Genomic DNA, 18,048 nt, shown 5'->3' with positions numbered 1-18,048 from the left:
TATCATAAAAAATTTAATTCAAAGGAATCAAGACAACTAGCTCGTTCTGACCAGTTAATGTGACACTTCACCTTCCTCCCCACACCACGGGGCTAGCTAGCTAGCTAAACAATGCAACGAAGTGTGCTGTACCTTTGTGGATGTATGCATGCCACTTTTCTGCTCTGTGAGCTGGCATTGAGCACTTATAGCAATTTCTTTTCACACAATATTTTACATAAGAGTTCATCAGCAAAAACAGATAAGTGCCATTGAGTGTATGCGTGTTATTTTGTCTTTGTGTAGCTGTGTTTAAAAGGACCATATCTATTTTAATGAATCAGAAATATCTTGTTTCTCATTTTTGATCAAACTGATGTAACGTTATTTTTGACTGGTGTCACATGTACAGTATGATAGTAAAGATGTAAAGCAAGTTTGCAATATATGTAAAACGGAGCAATCTGTTTTTGCAAATGAACTGTTTATAATTCCCAAAGGAAAATAAATGCCTTTGAAATATCCCCAACCATGGCTGATACAAGGTAGTTAGTTATAAGTAGAAATAAATGTAAATGCTAAAAACCTCTAGGACTGAACAAAATTGTTTATTTTTTCAGGAGCAAAGAGTGACCATCCATTACACCCTGACTTTGTGCCATCCATTTTTCCTCACACATCATCACCAAAGAAGAGGCAAAGTGTGGCTGCGATTGAAACATTCACCCGCAGACAAGAGTGCAAAAGGCGGCGACATGAAAATGCCAGAAAAGATGAGGCAGCAACTGCTCTGCTTGACCTTTCTGTGTCTTCCGACCCTGGACATTCAGCCACTGATGCCACAAATCCAAGCAGTGAGGATGATCAAACTCCAGTAACACAAACTCATCATTGTGGCAGTGATCAATGCACTGAATATTTTACTATTTTAGAAAATGAATGTCAGTCACTGAGAAATGAAGTTTATTTGCTGCGAGAGAAAGTAAAAAATGTGAAATTTGATGAAGTCTGTTTTATGGGAAATGATGAAAAGGTAAAAACCATGACTGGCTTTCCGTCTTTTGAAAAACTGAATGTTATTTTTACAAGTGTTAAAGCTCATTTGACAATTAATGCTGCAGTAAGTCCATTTGAACAATTTACGATGACTTTGTTGCGTTTACGTTTGAATGTTACTTGAACTTTCTGTCATTTATTTTTGGTATAAGTCTGTCTTCAACATCACATGTTTTTCATCATTGTTTAAATGTTATGTACATTCGTCTGGTTCCTGCATAAATACGTTGGCTGGGAAGGGAAAAACATAGAATCTCACTTCCATTTTGTTTTAGGCAAAAGTTCAAGAGATGTGTTGCTATCATTGATTGTTTTGAGATTTTTATTGACCACCCTCAAATGTTTCTTGCACATTCACAAACATATTCAAGCTACAAGTCACATAACACCATGAAGTATTTGATAGCAGTTACCTTTATATCTGAGGGTTGGGGTGGGAGGGCCAGTGATAAACATATTGTGAATAATAGTGGTTTCTTGGGAAAATTGTTGCCTGGTGATTTAATTTTAGCTGACAGGGGCTTCACGGTTTCAGATTCTATTGCTTTATATTCGGCGGAACTTAGAATTCCAGCATTTACAAAGGGAAAAACTCAACTTGATCCCACTGACCTTGAAAAAACTAGAGGGTTCGCATCAGTCAGGATACATGTTGAACGTGTAATAGTATAAAATATAGTATAGTGGGAGGGCCAATACCAATTTCCTTATTAGAGGTCAATGGAAAAGAAATGATGTTGGATAAAGTGGTCCATGTTTGTTGTGCTTTAACTAATGTCTCTGAATCTGTTGTACCTTTTGAATAACTCAAAGTATACACTTTTACCAGCTTTGTCAAGTTGTATTCAAACAACCCCAGCAAAGGATAACTAAATCTAAACATTTCACTTTGAAATAAACTCTTGTGTCCTCTTATGCTGTCTTTGAAAAATGTTAATCATCTTTATCCCCTTAACGCCTGAACTAATTTCCCATTATATAAAAAAAAATATTATCAGTGTTTTTGCTTTCAAGCTGATGCTAAATTAAGTGGAGATTGTACATTTTTATGTCGCACATAGTATAGATATAGTTTTAGGTATGTTGCAAATCGGCAACAACAGGCATAAATGCAATTTTGGGTATGTTGTAATTTGACAACAACAGGCAAAAGTTGTAAATATATTAAAATGACAAAATGTATTTATTCACAATTATTACAAATGTAAATGCACTTTAATATACACTGAACACTTTTGTATTCAGGTTAGAATATTAGAACAGTAAACAGAGCTAACGCTTTCCACTAAATGCTTGTAAAGTGCTGATTTTGAGCAGCTGATGCCGTCTTACAGCAGCAGCACTGGTAACAGGAAGGGCATCATGATTTTCAGTAACATCTTCATCACTGCTGTTCCTGTCATCAGTGCCTTCCCTGTTGCTGCTGCTGCTGCTTTCATCACCTGATGTAGGGAGGAGAAAAAAAGCACGTAATACAGGTGCAGACAATTTATCTTCAAAATATCTACAATTTTTATGACTAATTATCTGATTTTGCTCCCTTTCCTGAGGTTTTATAATATATTGTACATCAGATACCTCAATTTACCATTACTTATTTACAAATTATATTATAATTGCACATTATTTTCGGATGTGGAACTCTTGTTTGTGGTCCAGTAGGTCCACATTGTGGTCGCTTTGCATGCAACACCAACGGTCTCATTTTGTTCTGTGTAAAAAAAGGGATAACTTCTTTTTTTATATCCTTGCATGTTATTGTCACAATGATTATAGAATTTCACTAAAATGGCATGTTCTAAAAAACGTTCTAGCAGTGTAATAAATCTAAATACTAGTAAAATGCGGTAGCTGTGGCCACCAGATGGAGCTACTGCAGTTTTCCTTTATGGCCTGATGTTGCCGATTTACAACGTACTGAAATCTTCAAATAACAAAAAAAAATCCATCACACGAAGTTCATTCCAATCAATAAACTAAAGATGAACACAATGAGCTGCTACATAATTTTATTTTAGCACAACTCAATTTACATTTGAAGATTTCATCAAAGTTGCTGCCTCGATTTGCAGAAATGCTATTTCCGCTAAATAGCTACCATGACCCGCTTGTGGTTCCTTCTCTGACCAGTCCTACGAGAAACTAGTGCTTACAAAACGTTCCTAGGTACGGCATGGATGTGCAAACAGGTATCAAGGGAAAACATGCCTTATTTTAGCCACAGTCTGGCAAGAAGAGGTATGTTGCAGATTTGCACCATTAGGCGTTAAGGGGTTATATATGGAAACAAACAAAATATTTACAGGATGCGTTCACATTCTAACTACAGTTGGAGGGTAGGGTATTTCATAGTGATTGGATTCACAAACCTGCCATATTATGCTTATGGCTGAAAGTCCTGTGTATTGGCCAATATCACACATGTTTCCTGTATATTGTCTCCACTTGTGGACACCTTTTATGACAAGAATTAGACCTTAGTTCATATGTGCTGACAGAGAAGACATTTGACTTCGTGACTGTTTTTGTTTCATGTGTATTGGCCATGGAAATAATATAATAAATGATATAATATAGCCTCATTAGAATGTGATGTCACATGAACGCAACCTATTACAAATCTTTTTAAAGAAGGTATTGTCAGTTTAAATCATGTTCTGTTTCTTGTTCATATTCTTTGCGTGACAGGCAGGGCATTTCCATAACTTAGGTATATGTTTTAACTTTAAACAGTCAACATGAAAGAACTTAATCTCACATTCTAGCATTCTAGCATTTTGTCAGTACTTGGTTCATGACAGTAACAAACACTATTTGACTTGGTTAAAACTGGCTTCAATACAGGGCAAGATATTGTTTTAGCTACCAGGTTTGGTAGAATTACCGACTTGTAAAACAGTTGTATGTGCTGCATAATCTGACTCAAAAATGTGTCATCCTGTGTTATTCGCTCCACAAATATCCCAAATTCATCTCCAGTTGCAGTGTAAACAACAAAGTCACAAAAAGAAGCTTCTGTGACTAACAGTTGGGCCTGTACCTGATACTAGTATGGGTGGTCTCGTTTTAATGTGATGTGACCCGATTCATTCTTCTGCAGGCAGGACTTTGCATCTTTGCTTGCATCAGTGATATTGATATGCTTATGGTTGAATGGACATTTGACCTCAATAATGCCCTCACCACAGCAAGAACAAGAAATCAAACCATCAGGTGATGCACCTAAGTAGGGATAATTTGGGTTCACCTTAAACCCTGATTTGCTACAGTACCAATTATCGTGTACACTTAAAACAGGATCCCAATAGCACTGAACAGCATTTTTCTCTTCTGTACAACCCCAAGATGTTGCCTCACTTGAAAATGTATGCCCTTCGGGGTTGCAAATGTGGCAGAGTGGAGGTTACTATAAAATAATTAAATAAATATGTTGCCACAACGCCATCCAGTATAACTGGGAAATACCTTAAAACAAGTCTAAGGCACACAAGTTCGTTAAAAAGGACCGGGCAGAGGCAAATGATTTACAAAAGCGTGTTTGTTTTTATTACACCAGTTAAGTTTGGTTTCTTAAAAAGTTCATTGTGGACGTTTCGTTCTTTAAAAGCTGGATCCTGGACGTACAGAAGCGAACAAGTGGACAGACATACAAGCAGGGGAGGCATGATGGTGCTGCCAAGACCCTGCAATTACATTTAACATGAGTACGGGACAATGCATTGTACAGCTGACAACAAAACAAAGCTCCTACCCGGTAGCGAAAGCGAAGGGAGACACCCTACGAGCCCGCAGACCCCGGACCACGTCCAGCTATACGGCACCACTCGGACCGGCATCAGCAGCGCTATGTGAACAGTAGGAACTTAGACAACGTACTCGCATGACAAGACACAAGCTGCGAACACGCTTACCATCGAGGCATGGAAGTTGCATACAAAGTTGACGGCCTTAAGCCCACGTCGCCGGCTTGACGCTCCCGACACGACGCACAACCAAGCAACCCCAGACTAGCTGCTAGCGAAGCCCTGCAGCAGGTGTGACGTCAGAGAGGTGAGAGGGCAGGTGATGGGGAAGAGGCCCCTTTTATCGTGCATCTACATTCTATTGGCTTAACGCAGGGACACCTACCCCACCTCACTACACAAATTTTAGACACAAGTGACACAGAAGGTTTCACAATACTTGTGTAACAAACAGCATAAACATTTGAGGCTGTGATTCGTCCAGATTGCTGTTGCATCCATAGTTTACTTTTTGATTGGTCTTTGGTAGCCTCTTCAATTAAATCACAGTCGGCCACTGTAATAGCCATATTATTAAAAACATTGTCACAACATTTCTCTAGCTCTTCAGAGGACATAGTTCTATTTGAAGGATCATATAAATGGGAAAGAGGAAGAGGCGGTTTACAGTTACGAGGATGCCTTTCTGCATGACCAGGAATAATGGATAAAATTGCTGCCTTGGTGGGTTTTTTCTCTGTTTTCTCTGTTTCAGCCAAGGCAGTGTACATCTGTGCCTCTTCCTCAGCTGACATAGTTGGAATTACACAGTCCGAAGTACTCATTTTACTTCTCTTTGGTGATGTAAACATCATGTCCTTCCCCTGTTTTGGTTCCACTTTTTTGATGGACGAAACACCAGACCAGAAACATGTCTTTGACGTGCACGATATGGATTTCCGGTGATCTGAAGCAGCCATCAGCACAAACAGGGTTGCGGTAACATGTGAGCAGCATTCGCCTAGACCAGCCATAGTTACAGTGGGCTGTGCGGACTTGGCCATCCAGGTTGACAGCTATCCAAGGCCTGAGAGGTGGTTCGCTAGTCTACATTGAATGCTTCACCTGTAAAAACAGGATAACTACATTAATTTCAGTTGATCAAATATAGATGTACAATTCCACATTTTAGAGCATAGGGCCATACATTTTCAAAGAGGCCAGGTCGAAAAGTTTTTGAAGTTGAAACTTTTCCACAAACACTTTCAATGTAAGTGTTATGGGAAGCACTTTATTATTTAGGTCTACTAATAAATGAATCAGACTTGAAATCCAAAATATGACGGTTACATAACTCAAATTAGTGGTATCAGAATTTCGCATGTCTTTACTCTTTTAATGGGGTCCCATTGTACTTTTCAATTGCATTTGCATATCATAAAATGATTAGCCAAATGAAAACTGTTGTAGCATATAAGAATTTACTGTCAATGTAAGATTTACTGTTTGCTAATCTGTGAAAGATATCTTTACAACAAGATGGGTGTCCAATCCAATGTGTTTTACAGTATTATTAGCCTACTGGTTTAGCAAAGTGCTTACCTTACTCATGACAATGAGAAAATCCTTTCCTTTTGGTTGCCATACAGATGTATTCGATACCCATCCTGACTCAAAATATCTGTATGCAGAAAGGCTTTTATATGCTTTTAATGATTTTCCTGTGTATGAAGACGGAAAGTCGATCAAGTAGCTGTAAATATCGCCAAACTCCAGTGAAGGGATGTTGACCGAGAACTTCACGTCAGTAAATAACTCGGCCGGAAGCTTGTATGGGTCTATAATATCCAACAGTGACAGTTTGTTTGCGTAGCGAAGTGCCGCATTTCCTTGTAAGTGAGTTGTAACAGATGGAGGTGAAAAAACACTGCCTAATTGTGTGGAATCGCAATCGTTTTCTGTAGTATTTCTGTAGTATTCACCATTTTTGTTTCCCTTCAAAATGTTGCGCGCTTACATTTCCAGTCACGTGACTGGGAGACACCTATATCACTTTATATCACTTTCTACCACTTTATATCACTATCACTTTATACACCATATGTAAATCCAATCAATTGTTGTCTACCATATTTTACCTCTTATTATTATCTTATTTATTTTAATATTCCTATGCATGCCCCTAAAGCCTTATAGTTTAAAGTTTATAGCTTATTTTTATCTAAACTCTGTGTTATATGTGTTTTGTGTTTAATGTTGCACGTCTCACCAAGAAAAAATCCTATTTTGTGAACCCAATGGCAATAAAACTATTCTGATTCGGATTCTCTTCTGCACCGGCCTGTATGAGCCTTACTTACTAAAGTAACAGTATTTGGAATCGTATACAAGTGTCTGCCCTTGACAAATTGATCCTGAACGTCTTACCACAAAGTCTTTATACGTTGGTGAATGAGTGATTTTGCTTCAGATTTCCTTAAATTGACATTTATAGAAATATCCCCTGCGAGGGCACTTTTAGCCAGCTTGTCAGCTCATTCCCTTCAACCCCCACATGTGAAGGGACCCAGCAGAACTGAACATGTATCCCCAAGAGCTGCAACATATAACTATCAGTAACTATCAGTAACTATAACTCTGTCCCTTTGAAGAAACCCATGGATGCCCTCTTACTTTTCTATCACCTCTGTCCAATATCATGTGCCAGAAAATGACACAAATATCCCATGATTTCACAGCATTGAACTATATATTAATAAAATCATTAAATCTATTTCTACATTTTAATGTGTCCCATAAGCAGAAAACAAATACATCATGGTTTATGTCTGTACATACGCCTCATATATAAACTAACTTTGGCGTATTAAACACAGACCGTAAAATGCTTTCAAAATGAATCGTCCATTTACGGGATTTCACAATATAGTGGCTAAAACCCACTGGTACAAAACTCTGATTCATATTCTTTGAAAAACAATATTTTATTCTAAGAACGACAAAATTAAGACGCTGAAAAAGCAACAAAAAAGTTACAAAGACGCAACAAAATGGAGGACAAAAAGTCATGAAAAAGCAACAAAAAAGCGTCAGAAACACAACCAAAAAGATACAAAAATGTGACTAAAAACTTTGGAAAAAAATCGCCACAATACAAGAAAAATGTGACGACAACGTTTGTAGGTCTTAGCTTTCAAATGAGGAGTCACACTGGTCTATTCATAGGCTGTAAACTCCAGTCAAGAAGCTTCTAGATTTGTGTAATGAGGAACTGGAGAAAATGTTGTTGGTTCAGGTGGGGGTTAAGAGGTTAAAAAGTGTCAAATCAGTGAAAAGCTTTACATTCACTAAACACTAAAACATCAGCGAGTCTGAAACATGAGTTTGAAAAACAGTCGACTCAATAAGTCTCTGTGAACGACACAAACAGGAATGAAAAAACACATGAGCAAAACAGCACAAGGCACAAGGCAATGAAGACACTATTTACATCAGGAAGATTTAGATGAAGATTTACATTCTATGACCTCCCTTAAAAACATCAGCATCAGTATTTGTAAAACATGCGTCTCTGTGAACGACACAGACATGTTCATATCATGAAGCACATTTGATCTGAAAAGATCTGAAACAAACTCATCACAGCTGTTCCTCTCCAGTGTGGATCCTCATGTGGTCCTTTAGGTGGGATGACTGAGTAAAGGTCTTCTCACACTGCTCACATCTGTATGGCCTCTCTCCAGTGTGGATCCTCATGTGACATTCAAGATGCTGTGACTGATTGAATCTTTTCCCACACTGCTCACACTCGTACGGCTTTAGTCCATCATGGACTCTCTTGTGTTGCCTGAGACCTGAGAGCTGATTAAATGACTTCCCACACTCATCACAGCTGTATTCCTTTTCCCCAGTATGTATCTTCATGTGGTCTTTGAGGCTGGATGATTGACTAAAGGTCTTCTCACACTGCTCACAGCTGTATGGCTTCTCTCCAGAGTGGATTCTCATGTGAGTTTTAAGATGTGCAGACTGAGTAAACACATTTCCACACAGGCCACACTCAAAGGGCTTTTCCCCAGTGTGGATCCTCATGTGTTTTTTGAGGTGTGATGATCGAGTAAAGGTCTTCCCACACTGCTCACACTCGTATGGTTTTAGTTCATCATGGACTACCTTGTGTCGCCTGAGACCTGAGACCTGATTAAATGACTTCCCACACTCATCACAGCTGTATTCCTTTTCCCCAGCATGTATCTTCATGTGGTCTTTGAGGCTGGATGATTGACTAAAGGTCTTCTCACACTGCTCACATCTGTATGGCCTCTCTCCAGTGTGGATCCTCATGTGTTGTTTAAGATTGCCTGATGTAGTAAATCCTTTCCCACACTGCTCACAGCTGTATGTCTTTGCCTGTGTGCAGGGAGTCTGCAGAGGCTGAGCTGGGTCCATTTCTCTGCAGACAGAAACAGGAGTTAGTGTTGTGTCACACACATTATTGTGTAAAACACTAAATGTAGTTTGACCTGGTGTGACCCTCCCCCTCCCTCTGTTCTCATTCACACATACAGTATCACCCCTCCCCCATCAGCTCACTGTGAATCAGCAACAAACTCCAAAAGGCACTTTGGAAACAGGATTCCTGTAGTTTTGCTCCTCGTTTAAACTGCTGAAAAGCCTGGCTCCAAAGAGTTTTTCTTTTTCTAAAAAGTGCAGTGATCCATGAGACAATGCTGGGCTGTGTATCATAGTTTTCGCTGGTTTTTGTACATCAGTAATAAAAAGGTGAAGCTTAAATCGAGCGCTGGAGCTGCAGAAGAAAGTCCAGTCTATGTTTCATTGTGAAACACGTCTTGACTTGAGTTTAGAACCTAATTTGACCTGACCTGGCTGATGTGAGTGTGTCTGTGTGCAGATCCTCCTCACCTGTTCAGACAGACTCCTGGGGGGGGCAGCAGCAGCACAGACTGTGGAGCCGCTCTGTGAGTCCTGGATATTTCCTTCAAACCAGCAGAGTCTTTGTGGCTCTTCTTCCCAGCTCACACACAGGTCCAGAGTCCATCTGGAAGTCACTGGGGGCTTTTATAGCTCTGTGTGGAAAGCCCCTCCCCAAAGGAGCCCCCCTTCACCTCTGTGGATGAAACCTCTGCTGCCCCCCCTCCTCCTCCTCCTCCTCTTTCCAGCTCATTGTTCCTGCTCCACACCTAAAGCTTTTCACATTCAAATGCACTGAGCCCAGATCAGGTCTGCACTGTAATAAATAATGTAGCAGTTCAACTTAAAATTCTATGTTAAATTTCTGCCATAAAGATTTGAGCTCATTGAAGGTACCGATATTGTTTCAATCAAGTAAAACCAGTAAGTTATAAATGGTCCATAAAGCATTGCTATAAATTGTTTCAACTTAACAGTTTCAGTTTTAACAAACAACAAACATGTTTTGTTGTGCCAACCATAAACTTGTGTTGCTTCTTCATATTAACGCAAGTGTGTGTGTTTTTTAAACTCACGAGGCTAAGTTAAAAACATCTTTGACTTATAATTGAATGTCAAAAGAAAACAATGTTTTGAGCTCTATGAACACATCAGGTTAAGTTATGAACAGATTTCAACTCATTCACTGCAGTTGAATGAAACCAAATATATTTGCTACTATAACACAAAATACTACTTTTTTAAACAATGGTACCACTTACAGTCTAATGTTAAAAGAACTCAGATGTTTATGGCAGAAATTGCACAAACACTAGTAAGTTAACAGAACATCTACTTGTAATTCCTGTTAACAGACAGATACAAGTGACAAGAGACAGTTATAGTCAAGGCATTTTAATTTTCCAGTAAAAAATATATGCTAATAAGTGCTAATAAAGTTACAAATGTTAAAATCTGATGAAACTTACACATTTTGTTTACACATTTAAGCAAATACATGTATATTTTTTGTACGCTCTTGTGTAGGCCTGTCACAAAAGTTCATATATATATATCAACTTATTGTTTAGAATAATTTTGCATTTTATCTAAGTAAATGTTAATTGCAACTCGTGTTGTTGAAGATCTCGTAACCTCTTCAACCCTAACGGCACCCGATCGGGGGCCAGTTTTGCTCGGGGCAGTTGGACACCACTGGACACAAGGGGGCGCCCTTCCAACCTTCTCAATGTAATGTGAATTGACTTTCTTCAGAGTGAGACTTTAGGTCAGACACCGTGAGTGACAGTAACATGATGCTAAATACAGTGAGCTCTTTGTTTCCAGTAAAAAGGCTGAGGCCTCATTGCTCTTCAGTCACAGACTGAGAAGTGAAGAGGGAAGTCATGGAGCTTCTGCTTTAGACAGAACTTCAGACTTCAGCTGGATATAAGAGTTATATCATATTCTGAAACACAAATATGTACTAAAAACATAATGTTATGAAAATTATCAACCAATTATACAAAAAAATTTAAAATCCTGTATCTAATTAAAAAGTTAGTTGTATGTACTATCACTGTAAAAAAAACAACTTGTCATTTGTATCTGCTGGGAGAGTCCAGTTCCTCTGAGTCATGGTGGGTCATGGTGGACCATGACAGATGTGGACAGAACTGTGGTAGATCTACTTTTACTTTGGAGAAAATAGTTACTATAGTAACTGTTGAAGAAATTAACCTCATGAGCTTCTTCTGTAACATCTGTCCATCTGCTGACTCTACAGCAGATATGATGAGTGAGAGTGAGAGTAATAAAGAGAGTAATAAATAATTAACTGACTTTTTAAACACATAAATTCAGGATTTTCACACCTATCACTAAGGGATACTTGAATGTCAATCTTTTATTGTTACGTCCAGCAGAAGAGTAATGTTCTAGAGCAGAATCTCCATGACTTCCTTCTTCACTTACTGAAAATAAAGAGCTCACTATTTAGTGTCATGTTACTGTGCCTCACGGTGTCTGACCTACAGTATAACTCTGCAGCCAATCAGATCACAGTGACTCAGAGTGGGCGGGGCTCAAATGTGACCAAACGCCAAGATCCAAGATCTGAGACTAAAATAATAAAACCCCGGGCTTAATTAACACGTACTTTTAGAACAACTGCTTTCTGAGATTTTGTTTTAGTCGCATCAAGTGGTCCACAGTATCATTCATGGCAATATTTTTTTTCAATATAATGAATTTAATTGTGTGATTGTGACAGGCCTACACTTGTGCTGTAGACAAACTTGGAGGCATTCACATATACACATTCAAAAAACACTGGATGGATCTTCTCGGAGGCAGTGCTGATCCCACCACCAGAGCAGCAGTCCTGTTCCTCTTGTGTTCTGCAAAAAGTGACACATGTTGTTTATGAGCAACTTTCCTTCATTATGTGGAGAAGAGACAAGACACTGAGGAATAAAATGGCATCTACTGCAGTTAGAAGTTCCAGAGTCTTAAGGATTGATAAGATTATTTTTATTTTATTTTGAAATGTATAATTGATGAGTCATTTATTATGCAGTTGGTAGAACGGGTCGTCTTGTGATCGGAAGGTTGGAGGTTTGAATCCCTGCCCCCCCCCCCCCCCCCCCCCACCCCCCCTCCCCCCTCAAATGCAGAGAACAAATGACTCTTCAGAGATTAATAAAGGATAACTTAACTTCCCACTATACTTACATTTTTACATGGCACAAGGAGACACACCTTCCAGGAATTGCTAGAACATTAGTGACGCTCTAGCAGTCGGGGAAAAACGTCCTCAAAGCCATCCAGAAATGAAGCCAGCAGTTCAGTTACAGCCACTTGTTGAAATTCAGCTTTTATCAGAGAACAAAATACAAATAATGTATATTAGCAAGCGCGCAAATAAAACAAAACAATAAACAGTAAACCGTTACACCACCTCATCACCGACAAGCTCTCTCTTCCACTGGGCCCACCATCGGTTTTATCATGAATGGGGCTGTTTTTACGAATTTTCCTCCATTTCCTCCTCACAGTCACCTTCTTGAGGCTCCTTTGAAATATGCTAATCTCAAACATACTGCATAAATAAGCACACAATCGAAACACGTTTTCTACATATCCAGGTTGACCCAAGTAGTGGAATTTTATAATCCAAGTTTATATGCTAACACATTTAAATTACTTTTTGTCATGTGCCAATGAATAAAACCATGGGTTACTCCCTCAATTGAATTCACATTCTTTATTAGGCATTTTGAAGCACACAGATGTATTTAAAAGAAGTAAGAATGTATGCAATGTATTAGTATAAAAAATACATATTAAAACACATTTCATCTTCCTGCCTTTACTGCACTAGTGCCCCCTCTCTCATCCCCCCCTGACAATGCAAGTGAACGTGAGTTGTCTCCACGTTATGTTCACGGAGACACGCACGTGTCATAAACACACACTGAGCATTTACTCAGAATGACAACAGAATAATCATTTTATTTTAACACGCACAGACGCACAGACGTTTGACGAGCATTTCATGTAAAACTGGGCCAAAACGCAGACCATACTGACAGTGAAAGAATCACTAGCAGGGCTGCCAACTTTTCACCAAACTTTGGAGTGAGACATTGGTCGGTCCTGAGCTGGGGGGCTTTTTCATGGCGATAGTGTCTCGAAATCGTACTAAATTCTAAGCCAAAAGCAAGTCTACGATCTACATGACTGAGCACATCAGGAGCTGCATATGGATCAGAGGGGGTTTGGCACCACCCCACATGTTCATCAGAACCTATTGAAAGTGTGGGAGGGTACTCTGAAGGGGGGTTTGGGGGTCGTCCCCCAAGAAATTTGTTATTTATAGCCCGGCCTACCACAACTGCTAGATGCACTCATGCAGTGTTCATTTTAATTGAGTTTTAGCGCTTTGAGATGGAGCACCTTTTGAGAGAAATCATTATTATAGGGGCGACAGAGGTGCAGCTGGTAGGGCGGGTCGTCTCATGATCGGAAGGTCGGGGGTTCGAATCCCACCTCCTGAAAGTGCACACTGTCGTTGTGTCCTTGGGCAAGACACATTGCCCCCAGTGTCTGCGTACATCGTGAATGAGAGTATGATCCTTGCTGTAAAGCGCTTTGAGTGCCTAATGTAAGTGGAAAAGCGCTTTACAAGTTGAGACCATTTACAATTTTCAGTTTTAGCCACGTTGGTGTAATGTACCATGACCTTTGAAAGTGGAATCTACCTTGTAACCTAGCAACAGGTCATATTCCAAATTGTGTCATGAGACATTCCTTCCTGCTTCATATGGAATGCTGTGTCTGTTGCTATGGTGAGTCCAGGTCATTTCTGCCCAACTGTTGGTTTAGTTGACATTGCGACGCCGTCTTAGCAAACGCTCAGCACTTTCTCACAGTTTTGATCGACTTTTACAAACATTTGTGACATTAGCAAAATGGAAAACGCCCAAGACACTTCTGACAGTGTTACAGAAGGAGCTGAAGCGTTTTCTGAAAAAGACAAACTCAAACAAAAGATCCAGGAACTCCATCACAGAGAGCGTCAGTGGAGAGAGGAGAGCTCAGGTCTCCTTCAGAGAGAAAGATGGAGGCAGGAGCGTGACAGGCTCTGGCTGTCGTTCTTTCATGCCAGAGAACGACAGTGGTCAGAGACGCAATTTGAGAATGAAAGACGTTGGTGTGAAAGTCACAGTTACAAGACTTTGAAAGCGCCGCACGAGAGTCTGCAGTACGTGAGGAGCTTCTCTTAAACGTGTTGAAAGAGGATGAAAGGCATCTCATCATCGAAACTGAAAGAACATCAGAAATATTAATCCCTCAGACGACGAACACACAGAGTTCAGGAGCAGAAAACGTCCAGCAAACATCTGAGCCAGCGAACAGCGCCAACATGAGTGAAGGCCACAATAACCACGCTTTGCTCACGAACAAGAACGATTTCTGAACGATCCTTCAGTGAGAGTTGTAGAAATGGTGCCACTAAGACCAAAGCATCAACAAATTAATATGTAAATAGGTCAAAATTACTTAAACTCAAAACTTTACTATAACTTTTACTATTAAGTCAAATGAAAACTGTGTCTTCTAAAATATGAAGATATTCCTCTCTGGGATAAACACACATCTCAGCTCCCGTTGGTTTCCTCCGCAGGCCGGAGCACTGAGGCACCAGGCGGCCGTCCCAGGAGGAGAGCGCCCCCTACAGGAGACCAGGGCCCAGACAACGTTGAGCTGAGGAAACAGCTTAATGCAGGTGCAAGGACGATGCTGCTCGAACGACAGTGGGCCAGGGAGCGAGGACCTGCAGCTGCGTCTGGAAGCCTCTGACCCCGAGGTCCCGCACGGTGGGGTGGGAGTGGCCTCTGCGGCGAGCGGACCCTATGAAAAGCTGATAAGTCGTCAGGGAGGTAAATTTGCTGCCATTGGTGTGACAGGGCGGTGGTTGTAGGACTTGAGGGCGGGGGGAGGATTAGGACAGGATGGTCGTCACAGGAGTAGGGGGGGGGGATTAGGACAGGACGGTGGTTACAGGAGTAGGGGGGGCGGTGCTCTCACATCAATGGCATAAAATTTGCTTTTACTGAGCTCAGTTTGGTAGAGATTTGATAGTCCCGGGTGGGACGGCAAGGGGTAAATTAGCGAGGGGTAGGACATTGTGCGAGTGGTAGGACATCGCGCGGGGCTTTAGTGAGGGGTAGGAATCGCGCGGGGCACTACCGAGGGCTAGGACATCGCGCGGCCTTTAGCGAGGGCTAGGACATCGCGCGGGGCATTAGCGAGGGCTAGGACATCGCGCGGCCTTTAGCGAGGGCTAGGACATCGCGCGGGGCATTAGCGAGGGCTAGGACATCGCGCGGCCTTTAGCGAGGGCTAGGACATCGCGTGGCCTTTAGCGAGGGCTAGGACATCGCGCGGCCTTTAGCGAGGGCTAGGACATCGCGCGGCCTTTAGCGAGGGCTAGGACATCGCGAGAGAGGATAGGGCGTGACAGTAGGGGGCGTGAGGGTACTGCGTGTAACCGGACTGGGCAGCGACAAGATAGCTTTTCTGAGTTCAGCTCTGGGACAGATGAGTCACCAAACCCCCCCATGTGCAGGACCCGGGGCAGGGCTCCACGCAGCTGCAGTGGACCTCGTTCTGTGGCTGCTGTCGCGGGCAGCATCGCTTTGTACCTGCATTTAGGTTGTTTCTTCAGCTCAACGTTGTCTGGGCCCTGGTCTCCTGTGTTGGGACACTCTCCTCCTGGGACGGCCACTTGTTGCCTCAGAGCTCAGGCCTGCAGAGGGAAATAAGGGGAACAGCTGGTGTGAGTTTAATCACTCCTTCCCTCTTAAACTCTGTACAGTTTGGGTAAGAGAGTAAGAATGTATGACAAATGTTTAGAGTTGATCAGGAACTGTCTGTTTTTGAAGTGACAAAGATGCTTTTACTCAAGTAAAGTGCTTGAACTTATTTTAATAGTAAAAGTTGTTCGGTCAAATGAAAACTGTGTCTTCTAAAATATGAATATATTCTTCTCAGGGATAAACACACATATCTCAGCTCCCGTTGGTTTCCTCCGCAGGCCGGAGCACTGAGGCACCAGGCGGCCATCCCAGGAGGAGAGCGCCCCCTACAGGAGACCAGGGCCCAGACAACGTTGAGCTGAGGAAACAGCTTAATGCAGGTGCAAGGACGATGCTGCTCGAACGACAGCAGGCCACAGAGCGAGGACCTGCAGCTGCGTCTGGAAGCCTCTGACCCCGGGGTCCCGCACGGTGGGGTGGGAGGGGCCTCTGCGGCGAGCGGACCCTACGAAAAGCTGATTAGTCGTCAGGGAGGTAAATTTGCTGCCATTGGTGTGACAGGGTAGCCTGGCTAACACCAGACTAAAATCACAAGTGATATTTAGTCTGGGGACCACCAATTCATTTTCTCGTAGGAGAGGTGTGGTTTACGAGCGTCCATAGTCGTTTATTGGGCGATACGAAAAAAAAAAAAAAAAAGTCTCATGCGTCTGCACGTAGCCCCAGCCAATCATATCATCGTATGAGATGACGTATGACGTACCCGCTGTAAACTTTTGAGCTAAATTATTTAGAACAAGGTCTAAAGCTTGATCAAAAAATACCATCGTGTCTGCTGCTGTCATGTTGGATCCGTAAATAAACTTTTTTTTTAATTATCCGTAAATAAACTACAAGCTTCCATATATCGAATAGCGCGTCATCGTCTTGCCGTCCCTCCTCGCTCTGTGATTGGTTCCCAAATCCACCGGAGATTTGGCCATGGTCCCCAGGCTGTTGTGCAGTTCGAAATAATTCGAGCGCACACAGCAGCCTGGTGTTAGCCAGGTTAGTGACAGGGCTGGTGTTAGGACAGGGCGGTGGTTGTAGGACTTGAGGGCGGGGGGAGGATTAGGACAGGATGGTGGTCACAGGAGTAGGGGAGGGGGGAGGTTTAGGACAGGACGGTGGTTACAGGAGTAGGGGGGGGGGGATTAGGACAGGACGGTGGTTACAGGAGTAGGGGAGGGGGGAGGTTTAGGACAGGACGGTGGTTACAGGAGTAGGGGGGCGGTTCTCTCACATCAATGGCATAAAATTTGCTTTTACTGAGCTCAGTTTGGTAGAGATCTGATAGTCCAGGGTGGGACGGCATGGGGTAAATTAGCGAGGGGTAGGACATCGCGCGGGGCATTAGCGAGGGCTAGGACATTGCGCGGCCTTTGGTGAGGGCTAGGACATCGCGCGGGGCATTAGCAAGGGCTAGGACATCGCGCGGCCTTTAGCGAGGGCAAGGACATCGCGCGGGGCACTACCGAGGGCTAGGACATCGCGTGGCCTTTAGCGAGGGCTAGGACATCGCGCGGCCTTTAGCGAGGGCTAGGACATCGCGCGGCCTTTAGCGAGGGCTAGGACATCGCGAGAGAGGATAGGGCGTGACAGTATGGGGCGTGAGGGTACTGCGTAACCGGACTGGGCAGCGACAAGATAGCTTTTCTGAGTTCAGCTCTGGGACAGATGAGTCACCAAACCCCCCCATGTGCAGGACCCGGGGCCGGGCTCCACGCAGCTGCAGTGGACCTCGTTCTGTGGCTGCTGTCGCGGGCAGCATCGCTTTGTACCTGCATTTAGGTTGTTTCTTCAGCTCAACGGTCTCGGCTCAAGTCTCCTGTGTTGGGACACTCTCCTCCTGGGACGGCCACGTGTTGCCTCAGAGCTCAGGCCTGCAGAGGGAAATAAGGGGAACAGCTGGTGTGAGTTTATTCACTCCTTCCCTCTTACCCAAACTGTACAGAGTTTAAGAATGTATGACAAATGTTTAGAGGTGATATAGCATAACGAATTCTTTGGGACTGAAC

Source organism: Gobius niger (genome assembly GCF_951799975.1).
Source record: "Gobius niger genome assembly, chromosome: 7".
Lineage (NCBI taxonomy): Eukaryota > Metazoa > Chordata > Actinopteri > Gobiiformes > Gobiidae > Gobius > Gobius niger.
The sequence above is the reverse complement of the archived record's forward strand: the minus strand, read 5'-3'. Positions refer to the sequence as shown.